Source organism: Excalfactoria chinensis, chromosome Z, assembly GCF_039878825.1.
Source record: "Excalfactoria chinensis isolate bCotChi1 chromosome Z, bCotChi1.hap2, whole genome shotgun sequence".
Lineage (NCBI taxonomy): Eukaryota > Metazoa > Chordata > Aves > Galliformes > Phasianidae > Excalfactoria > Excalfactoria chinensis.
Window position 1 is genome coordinate 18,799,328 of NC_092857.1, and position 12,613 is coordinate 18,811,940.

Here is a 12,613-nt window from a genome sequence, read left to right on the forward strand (position 1 = left end):
AGTAGCAATTAGGGGTCATTTTCTTCCTTTGCTTTCTTTCTTGACTTCTTTTAAAATATGTCCTGTCATCACCACCCTCCTCCACTTTGGATCATCCCCCTTAGCTCAGAATGGAGCACACAAATGTAGAGCTCAGTATCTACCTCCCTAATTTGGTCTTGATGTTGACTTGGACTTGGTGAATCTCTCCCACAGTTGTAGCTCCTGCACTTTGCTTGATCCGCTCACATCTCCTCATGCTCTCTTCTCCAGCCTTGGCTGCTCTCACTCACGCTGAGTCATGCAAACAATCCAACTTTCCCCTGTGTTTAATCATTGCTCAGTGTCCTTAGTCTAAACTGTCAGCACTCAGCACTGCCAAGCACAGATCCACCTGGGCTCAGCTATCAGCAGGCAGCTGTGCTCCCACACCTTTCTCTGTTCAACCAGCATTATTCCACTCAGCCTCCCTCACTGCCTCACACCCTGTGGGATAGCCTACAAGTGTTCCATGGCACAACATTCTGCCAAAGGCTGATTGCATGGCTTTAGTCTTTTCCAGAATATTTGTTTCCCAAGGCCTGGTGTGGAATCCCATATGGTATTAATCAGTGCTTTAAAACTGCAAGTGTGAACACCGCAAAAACATCCCCAAAATTAACATTGAATCTGGCACATTATTTTTCACACGTGACCTATTGAATTGAGTTTATTTCTATTCCTTTAATAAAAGAAACATTCACAGCATTTAAATATTCTGATTTAATATAGCACTGTTTATGAGTTTATGGACTATTGATATTTTAATATATTATCTAATTTATTTTAGAAAAAAATAAATAAATAAATAACACTGACTTTGAGAAATTAGCCTGTACAAATTAAATTAATTTTGCATGAATATTTTTACATGAAGATGTCTTTGACTTTAATGAAATTACTCAGTTTAATAAAGGCATGTACAAGTGGATTGTGTATCGAGAAAGGAAAATCTGCCCCTAAAACTATGCAGACTGTACATTCCTGAAGTACCTAAGATCCCACTATGTTGCTTTTTTGGAATATCATTGAAGAAGTGTTTTCAACTGCCTACACCTCTATCTGTAAAACATCCCTTACTAAAAAGAAGATGCTTTATTATAGGACTACTTTGTGAAGGATGAAATAAGCACCTCTCAGCTCTGACTACAGAATATTACAAGCAAGAACGTGCTTCTCTTAGTCCTCAAATACAGAAGTCTTCCAAGTATAAAATTGCAATGATATGTTTGACACCTTTTTTTTCTTGCACATAGGGACTCAGACAAAATCCTTCATTTTCATAGATTTCAGTGGTTCACTCCAGATGTATACCAGCGTAATCAAAAATAGATCCTAATCCTATCAAATAGATTTTGATTGCAGTACCACACTGCAAGAGGAAATGACTTGAAGTGCCTTTTGAACCAAATCTTTTTCAGTACTTGTGGAAAGCTATCAGATCTTGAATTTATCCGGTATCATTCAATCTCTGTACAGCTCTATAAGGCACTGGTTTAAAATATATTAACTGAGAGTAACAATGGACCAAAAACATCCTTAAACAACTAGCTCCTGGAAAACTGCTTAATATACCAAGAAAGGACTTGTAGAATTGGTTTAAATCAGAAAGCAGTGCAGGATTATGGAAGACAAGAAGGTCTTTTCCAATATATTGTCTTTTTAACAAGTAGACTAATAACTCATGGAAGAAAATAGTGTTAATAAAATTGAAAATAACACATACATGCAAATTTTGACTGAAGAGGGCCCTGAGATGTAACAGTATTGTCATGTTGCTCATGAAGAGGAACCTACAGCATGATGATGAGGCAAATTGGGTGCTAGTTGGGTTGTGTGCTCCTACTTGCCCAATGACAGCTCTCCCTCAAAATCTACCTTTCTTCTAAAGCATGACTGTCAACCTTTTGGCTTGCCTGAACCATGTTGAGTGAAGAAGGATTTCCTTGGGCCATATACAAAGTGTTTAAATCCTTATCTTTCTTACTCCTCCCTGATAAACTTTGGCTTAATACTACATTGTGCAATATCTTAAAAGTTCTCATGCAGGTTCGCTTTTCCATACCTCACACCACTCTTGTGCCTCCTGACTGTTGATTCTGCATCTGGAGTTCTTTTGCTATAGAATACTGATAGTGGGTAAAATGATAAAGTTGAGGTCCCAGAAAGACCTCGAGGGGCAAGAGGTAGCAGATGATTCTGATAGGACAAATTTATTAATTTCTTCAAGAACACTACGAAGCCAGCTGGTTTTGGCCTACACCAAGATACAAGGAAGAAAGAAAACTGAAGGCAACATGCAACCTACAAGCCATAGTGACAAAATAACAGCAACAAGTAAACACCAGAAGTGGCCAGTGCCATTCCCACAGGAATTTAGGTCAAAAAATCCCATCACCTCCCCCCAAGATGTCCAGAAAATTAACTGAAGTGTTTATAACCAAATAGAAGACTACCTTTGTGTTAAAGTGTATGACGTGGAGAAATATTATTCTAAGAAGTGCTTTCGTTTTACTTTTTGTCTCACTTAGAATGAAACTTTTTAGAAATGTCCAAAGCTCTCACCAAGTACAGAAATTCCAGTCAGGCTTTTGTTCCCAGATCTGCTGCTGTCTCTGCTCACCGTGAGATGGGAGCAGAGAGTTCCTGCCACAGCATCAGTCTTGGAGGCTTATGTGCTGAATGTCTGAATATAAACAATACCTTTTCTAATTCCCTTTCTGTTCTCACTCTGATGAATATGAGCAATACAAAGTCTAGTTTTCCCTTACAGATATTTCCTTGATACTGAACAAGCGCCATGCCCTAGTAATGGGTCTTTTCCTGTGTTAATTATTTAAACAAATTTCCATTAAATAAATTCATTAGACAAAGTGATGTCCTATGCTGTGACATTCAAATTAAATCTTTTTGTTGTAATTGCCAGTAATTTTGATTTTTTCTTTTAGTGTTTCTCCACCAGAAAGGTCATTATTTGTTTATTTTAAAAAAATTTGTTTAAATCAAAACATGTCAATCCAGAATTTTTAAAAGCAGTGATATGTGATGGTTTGCTTAGCAGCGAGGATTGGCATGTTAATTTAAGAAGCAGTGTGTTAGTTTGGCAAAAGGAATCCATTAGTGATAGCTCTGAAACTTCCCGTTTCAGCTTTCGTAGGTGAACAGTCTTGTTTTACCTCAATAATTTCGCAATGGGGATATAAGAGAACACTTCTATCTCATGCCTCACTGATTTTCCCTCATGAGAACTGACGGACTCACAATTGAATGTTTTATTTTTTGCCTTAATCTGTGCAAGGACATTTTACTCGGGTTCTGCATACACTGTTTTTAAAAGGTGGCTCACAATGGCCTAATAAGCAATGGAAATCTCCCAAACTGGGGAAAAGTTGATGGATGTGGGTTAAAGATTTCAGTGATGAAGCTGGTAGTGAAAAAAGGGGAAGAAGTAGGTGGGCACTCGACCACCCTGAGTACCACTAAGCATGCCCAAAGGGACATGAGCCTTGAGGATCTATGAGTCCTTGAAAAATAATGTATATGTATGCCAATATACTGCCTTAACTGCTCAAATGTAGAATCTGAACTCCAAGAGGGTGTGTTTGCTTGTCAAGTTGCCCATTGCACGTTGTTAGGAATAAAGGAATGCTGCTTTCTAACACCACATTGGAGTTAGAGAGTTTCCTTCCTGGATTTCAAGTGACAGCAACAGGTTATTACCTTTATGAGTCCCACCAAAATACAGATGATGCAGAATGACACAGCTCAGCGACCTTACTAATATTTCTTTGTGAGAACTAATACAAATCTAGTAATAGCTGTCATTTATTTCTTGGAATCTGATTGTCCAAAATCTGTTACTCTGAATACATCTCTGAAAACAGATTCTACTGCAGGAATGGTCACCTCCTTCTCAAGCTCTTTTTATGGAAGCGACTGTGAGTTTGAGCTGAGCAGGCTACCCACATCTGGATCTGAGGAGCAGAAAGTCTCGGGTTCTAGATTTTGTTGTTTTAAAATGATCCAGACTGGTGACTTCCAGTCTCTCTCAAGCTATGGAGCGTGACCAAGATCCAAAACTTCTCAGAGATTCTGGAACCTTCTGAACCTGAAAACTGAATTTCTTAGCCTGATTTCAGAAGCCAGTTGTAGGCCATTTTAGATGTCATCCTCCCTATCACCCTGCAGCCAGCATCACTCTGAGCTTGTGTTTCTAATGCAAAAGAGGTAGGAAGTGAAGAACGGACTGTTTTGTTAGCCTAGCCAAGACACTATCTATCTCCATCAGGATTCACAAATTAACATAGCGTGAAGCTAAACAATGCAAAGGCATTCTCGCAGATGTATGAAAGGGTCAAGTATACTGGCTGAATTTCTGATAAACTGGCATAGCCATTTCTGGAAAAACTATTATTAATCTATACGCATCAGGGATTCATCTCAGTGAGATCACAGATGTAATAAACAAACAAAAAAGTAGTATGTATCTATATGTGCCCCAGTGATTACTGGAGAAAAATGATGGGCAGGTTTAAGAGCAACAAGGGGAAATTCAGCTGAGCTTGTAGGATTTCCCTGTTAGTCATGCATCTGTTTTCACCAGTCCAGTGATGATTCCAGGTATTCAGCTGTGTTGTTTGTTTGGCCACATGGATGCTTAACACACTTCAAGCGACTTGATTGTATTTCTTTAAAGAAAGCAAGGACATGGCTACATCTCCCCGTGCCCTGCTGTTATGTGCATGGGATTACAGACAGCTCTTTATTATCCATGACTCATGTCGTGACAGCCTAATTGCACAAACGCATCCAGTCTATTGTATAGCGCACATGGGCTCCTCTCAACACGTCTTTGTTCTGTGCTAGCTGACAGAGCTGCTGGCCCATCTCTTGGGTGGTCAGCATCACAAACAAATACCTTGCTTTTTGCCACCAACTCTTAGCTGAACTGCTAAATGTAAGAGCCTAAATTCCAGTTCCTTATGAGTCAATGGTGCTTTTGTTACTGATTTCAAGGGGGGTCAGGTGCTTGCTCACTGCTAGATGCCTGATCCCTACCAGGCAATAGTATACTTATAAATGTTGCTCCTTACCAGCTGTCATTTCTCAGAAATATCATGTTTTACATTAATTTATCTATTATGTTAACATTTAGTTTGCAGTTTTCAGAGCACCTGAGAGCACAGAAATGGATTTCTTCTAGAGACAGAACGTCTGGAGTGCTCAGAAAATAAAACATGGCTGTATGGAAAGGGAAGAGACTGAATTTGTTAACAGGTATCGTGTCTTGACCCCTTCTTGGTGAATGATAACAGTCAAACTGAAGTCACAGACTATCACTGGAGTCAGTTATTTTATGAGCAGAGCTGCAAACAGCTTATGTACTGCTTTCAGTGCTTCTATTCCAATGACTGTCATTTTACTCTTCTACAAAAGTGGACAAGCACAAAACAGAATTTTTATGTCCCTTCTTAATAAATGATTATATCACTATATAAAGGCTGAGTCATTACTTTCAAATCAAGTACATACTTCACATGTATAAAACTGCTACCTCTCTGTCCCCATTGCCACACTGACCAGGCGCTCTGCCAGCCTCTGTTTGTGTCTGTGCAGCCTACAGTAGAAGATCTCACAGAAACAAAGGACAGCTCATTTCAGTGTTTTACAGCAGTGCCAGGTCATGTGTACACATAAGCCATCTTAGTCATCTTTAGTCTTCCTCCTTACACATCTGGGAAAACAAGCAGAGGGAAAAGAATTACTGTTGGTCCTTTATTATCACTTGATCAGAACTTTGCAATGAATTCAGAAGGGCATCCACTCATCTTTCAGATGTAGGACTATCCAAAAATATTGCCCAATTATCTTCATATGTTTTTTACCTTTTTTGAAACTATGGTAGAGCTTTGACAAAGCTTCTGTGAATGCTATAAAATATAGATTTATTACAGACAGAGAAATGAAATATTTAGTGTTTCTTTCTCTTTACTAAAAAATCATGACAAGAACAAAAAAGCAGGCATTTCACAGACCTAAATTCTCAAAACTCAGACAGAAATAAAGCTCCATTAGAAAATATCAGAAAACTTAAAAAATATTCAGCATGGATTGTCAAAAATTCTGACGCAACCTACAGGGAGTCACAGTGTATATTCTGATGTTGTGCTTCCAAAGAATACCTGATGATCAAGTTTTTATGAAAGAACTATACCCCTCTGAAAGACATGAGCCATCCCTGGCATGGTGCGATGTAGCACACCGGGATAGCTGGTCTGACAGCAGTAGGAAGGAATGAAAGGAGAAAGATGTCTGTTGGTCCATCCTAAAGCTGTACCTCTTCTTGCTTGACAGTTTATCACTTGCAGAAGAACGCAGTACCTTGTTAGGGCTTTTCATATGAAGTCAGCACTCAGGAGTAATGTAGCAGAGCAGCCTTCCCACCCACCCAGCCATTCTCCACTGATGACAGATGAAGGAGAGCACATGACACCTATCCTACAGCTGCTGGACTCCTGTTGTGAGCAAGAGTAGTGAAGCACAACAGTGTTCTTCATTAGGAAGTAGGCAGGAGTGCTTCTAAAGAATGTCACCCTGCTGTTCAGTACTTACTGCTTTGAACCCTTGCAAGGAGGCATGACTGGATAAACAGAACTCTCCAGATGGAACCTATCTGATCCAAATACTGTTTCAGACAGGGAAGAAATTTAAACTGACCACAGCATGTGCTGAATCACAGGCAGGTGTAATCAAACACTAGAAATCTGTGTATTCTTTCGCTCTAGAGCTATGAAAATTATAATTCAATTTTTTTCTTGCTGCTCTTTTTTCAACAAAAAAATTCTTCATGTGTTTTCCCAACATATAAAATATCTCGTTTAGTACATAGCACAGAGTCACCTTCACTCTCAGTGTTCGAACATTCCTTCCGGTATACGACTAATACACGTCAAGCGTGTTTTATTCCAGAAAGAAAATCATGAGTAATCAAGTGCTTTAGATTGGTGTAGTTTTTATCAAGATTGTATAGAGTACTTAAAGCTGTCATTGTGACAACAGGTGAAGTCTGCTATTTATGTACACATGGGAAGGAATGGTGGACACAGGCCTTATTCTTACAGTTCAACATTACAAGAATTGTGATGGTCAGAATTCATAGAATCATAGGAATCAAATTACCCAGGTTGGAAAAGACCTTGAAGATCATCAAGTCCAACTGCAGCCTAACCATAGTACCCTGACTCTAACGACCCTCTGCTAAATCATATCCCTGAGTACCACATCCAAATGGCTCTTAAACACATCCAGGGATGGCGATTCAACCACCTCCCTGGGGAGCCTATTCCAGTACTTAACTACCCTTTCTGTAAAGAAGTTCTTTCTAATATCCAACCTAAACTTGCCCTGGTGCAACTTGAGGCCATTTCCCCTCATCCTGTCACATGTCACTAGTGAGAAGAGACCTGCCCCACTCTCACTGTAAGCACCTTTTAGATACTCGAAGAGAGCAATAAGGTCTCCCCTCAGCCTCCTTTTCCCCAGACTAAACAGCCCCAGCTTCCTTAGCCTCTCCTCGTAGGGCTGATTCTCCAAGCCCTTCATGAGCCTCGTTGCCCTTCTCTGGACCTGCTCCAGTACCTCCATGTCTTCCCTGTGCTGAGGTGCCCAAAACTGGACACAGTACTCGAGGTGAGGCCTCACCAATGCCGAGTACAGGGGCAGGATGACTTCCCTAGTCCTGCTCACCACACCATTCCTGATACAAGCCAGGATGCCATTGGCCCTCTTGGCCACCTGGGCACACTGCTGGCTCATATTCAGCCGACTGTCCATCAGCACACCAAGGTCCCTTTCCATCTGGGAGCTTTCCAGCCACACCTCCCCAAGCCTGTAGGGTTGCCTGGAGTTGTTGTGACCAAAATGCAGGGCCTGACACTTGGCCCTGTTGAAACTCATTCCGTTCACCTTGGCCCATCAATCAACTCTATCCAGGTCCCTCTGTAGTGCCCTTCTGCTCTCAGGCAGATCAACTCTCCCTCCCAACTTAGTGTCATCTGCGAACTCACTGAGGGTGCACTCAATCCTCTCATCCAGAACATCAGTGAAGATGTTAAACAGAAGCGGCCCAAGCACCGAGCCCTGGGGGATGCCACTTGTGACCGGCCACCAACTGGATTCCACTCCATTGACCACAACTCTCTGGGCCTGAACATCCATCCATTCACCCAGTGGAGCGTGCGCCCATCCAAACCATGGGCAGCCAGCTTCTCTACCAGAATGTTATGGGGGACAGTGTCAAAGGCCTTACTGACGTCCAGGTAGACCACATCAACAGCCTTTCCTTCATCTACCAAGCGGGTCACCTTGTCATAGAATGAAATCAGGTTAGTCAGGCAGGATCTACCATTCATAAACCCATGCTGACTAAGCCTGATCCCTTGGCTGACCTTTAGATGACCCATGATGATACCTGAGATTATCCTTTCCATAACCTTCCTGGGCACCGAGGTGAGACTGATGGGCCTGTAGCTGCCAGGATCGCCTTTCTGGCCCTTTTTGAAGATGGGCGTCACATTTGCCTGCCTCCAATCCACCAGGACATCCCCAGTCAGCCAAGACTGCCGAAGAATTATGGAGAGTGGTCTGGCAACCACATCCACCAACTCCCTCAGCACTCTAGAGTGCAAACCATCCAGCCCCATGGACTTATAAACATCCAATTCACCTGAACCAGTACAGAAAAGTCAGTGTGCAGAATGAGGGAAACCTTGAACATACTGATATCTCTCAGAAATTTCTAGGAAACTCATAAAGAACAGATTAGGGACAGATATTCCATCTAGATTTTTATTTATTTGTTTTTAAATCCAATGCACTTCTCTCAACAAGCAAAACGAAAAGAGAACCAATCTGCTAGCCACTATTTTCAAGTTCTTTCACCTTTGTGCTAAAATGGTACTTCTTTTTTACATATGCCAAATATGTACTGCTACCCTCTAATCACCTCTTCAGAAATTAAGTCTTCTTTCTATTCTAATCAAGCAGAGCTTTTGTTATCATTCCATTCTTGTTTACAGCAAAATGTCTCTGATTCTGTTTGTGGAGATGAGCAGGGTTTTCTGATTCAAGGCCTTCTCCTTCTAAAGGACAAATAACATCTTGGGAGGAAAAGCAACACTAATAATCATACAGATACTACATTATAAATTTCTTCTTCATCCACCTATTCATGATTGTGGAGCTTTTCAGTATTAAACGTTAATCTGTGTTTGCTTTAACTTCATCAGACAAAAAAATAGCACGCACATACTCACAAAAAGACAAGCAATTAATCAGCTTTATTAAAAAATAAAGAGAAAACTGAAGCAAGCAAGAAATAAAATGTGCCCTGGACCGTATTATTTAAAAAGTCCTAAGAGAGAAGAAACAAACAAAAAAAATTGTTAATTTGGCAGCAAATCTCAGTGAATAAGCTTGAGATAACACTAATTATGAAGATGCTTCAAAAACTATTGCTGCAGCTGTCAAAACACCTTCTGTAGCTCTATTCTGTGAGAAAAATGTTATCAACCATTTGAAATTGTCCTGGATCCAGCTGGGAAAGTGTTGATTTTTATTTCACAGTGTCTGCTATGATACTTTGTTTCAGCTTTGAGAGAAAAACCATGTTGACAACACAGTGATAACTTCAGTCTTGTTGGGCACTACTGCATGGAGCCAAGGATGTTTCAGTTTTTCATCTTCTCATGCTGTCCTGCCAACAAGGGGGCTGGGACGCACAAGGGGATGAGAAGGGACACAACCAATACAGCTGGCCTAAGACGGTCAAAGGGATATTCCATAACATATTGCACATGTGAGGAAATTATAAAACTGAGGAGAGTTAGCTGAGGGGGCAGCCACTGCTTAGGCACTGACTGGTCATCAGTCAGTGAGTGGCAAGCAAATAAATGTGCATCACATGTTTTGTATATATATATATATATACATATATATATATACATACATACACAGTTATAGTTCTTGTTAGTATTATTTCTCTCTTCCCTTTCTGTCTTAACAGATAGATAGTTTATATCTCAACCTGTGAATTTTTACTTTTTTCCCACTTCTTTCCCCTATCCCATTAGGAGGGTGGGGAGTGAGAGAAAGGCTGCGTGGTGCTGAGATGCTGCCAGGTTAAACAACAACAGAAATTAATAGCATCCTTTCAACAGGTTGACCTCAATGTTCATATGGCTATATCTACACAGATTTACACAGATCTACATAGATCAAGTTTCATTCCCATGGAAAATCAAGAACATTCCTGATACCTGAGTGAAAAAATGGAATGCATAACAAAAACTGCCTTTACTGTAGAAAACAAATATCTTGTTATTAAAATATACTTTGTCAACAAAGATCCACTGAGATATAAGAACATAGGTGTGTTTTAATATTTCTTGGGTAATGCCTGCCTGATATATCCTGATATATCTGATATTTCTCCGTCATCTATTTGCAGCAAAACGCATTGGACTAACTCAGTGTCCCCTACCATTTCCTGCATGGGCTCCTGTCATGATGTAAAGAAAATAAATACTCTTACCCCAAAGACTCCTGAATAGTGGCAGCGTATCCAAAGGAGTCTCTCCTTCTCCAGGCATTCATTCCCAGATGCATCACAACCCGCAGTCTGACATTCTGTAACATTTAACTAACTCTGACAAGGGTAAATTTTACTTCTTTTGTTTTCATGTCCTACAAAAACACTTTGTTTTTTATAAATATTCAACCTGCAGAAAACAATCAACCACAATAGCATTTTTATTTGACTGATCCTTGGCTTGGATACTATTAAGGAGCTAGTTATTTAACCACAAGTTAAATTAAATTAACCACATGTTAATTATTACAAGGCAGCTAACCAAGGACAGCAAGCAGGACATAGAACCTTCCACACTTCACTTTGAATTTTTTTTTCCTGATACTATACAAAAAAAATCAGATTCTTTCTAATGGAAGCATAAATAGAGTCTTGAATGCAGCAACCTCAATGTGCTGCGCTTTCAGGGACGTTTGTCAGCAGCTGTCTGATCAGCTCTGATCTTGCTTCCCACTGTAAACATCAAAGATGCCTTTTGTGACTTGCCATAAAAATATGCATCAGGCTCCAGCATGGTTTGTTTCTGGTTGTTGTCTTCTATGGACAACAAACTGCAGAAACACTGCCTGTGGAAACACTAGAACAGACCCAAAGAAATTCCTTTTGCTTTGCTCTAACAATGCTTCTTTGCCCATTCTGCTATTACTACTATAGCTATATCAATTAGTCTTTCAAATCACAGTATCAAAGAACTGTAGACATGGGAAAGGACCTCTGTAGAGCATGTAGTCCAACCACCTGGCTAAAGCAGGTTTCCTACAGCAGGTTCCACAGGAAAGTGTCCAGATGCGTTTTGAGTATCTCCAGAGAAGGAGATGCCACAGCCTCTCTGGGCAGCCTGTACCAGTGCTCTGTCACCCTCAATGTAAAGACATTTTGCATCATGCTGAGGTGAAACTATATAATAGGCAAATTTCTTAGTGTCATGATAGCCAAACTTGAAAAGTTTAATGTTAGACACATCAGAATCAGCCTATCTGTATTTTCACATAAAGTAGACTGGATCTTTGATAGAGCCTCACAGTGCAATGACTCTGCTCCTTCTGTGTCATATTCTGTACTCATATTACCAGTACATATTCCATACTGGTAATGTTTATGATATAGATTCTTCATTGTTACAGAGTCAGATTAATGCTGATGAGAACAGAAAACTTCCCAGAGCTGAACAACACTTTAAGAATTTCTGAAAGCATCACAGCTGTCCCAGTCCCCACAACTGGCATTTGATTCAACTCCCAGATAAGTCAATTAGAAACAAATTTGGCTAGTATCATATCTCTGTTGAAAGGCCTCTTTGCAAATAATTGACTAAGATGCAATGTGTCCTCTCTATAGACACCAGGAAGATATCACAGACCACTGCCTACATATAGAACTTTCAGAGGAACATGCAATAAGATATCATTAGGTTGTTCTCATAGTAATAGAAAAGCTGTTGGCATCATGGTATATCAAAGCCTTTTGAGATTAATGGTATCTGTACTCCAAAGATGTACTCCAAAAATGCTAAAGGCCATTAAAAGGGAACTTAAGATGGGATTATCTTTATTTTTAAAGCACACTTCCGTGCAATTCAATTATTGCCGCAATACAATTGTCTTGTGGATTAAGTAATCATGTTTTTTAAAGAAATGAAATATCATGTGTTATGTATTTTTCTGATAATTTGTTAAAAAATAATAACTAATGAGTTGTGACCGTGACACAAAAGAACATTTCATGCACGTGTTGACCAACTTCATTTGTATTTTTTTATATATTTTTATAAAATATTTTAAAATTAAGACCCATAAATAAAATTCACTCATTTTAGGTACTACTGAGCAAATGAGTACTTAAAATAAACAGAAATTCCATGTAAGGTGGAAAGAAGAGCCAGTGCTGGTTTCAGCGGATAAAAAGTCAATGTATCCTTTTGGTACTGCGATCAATTTAGATGAAGTG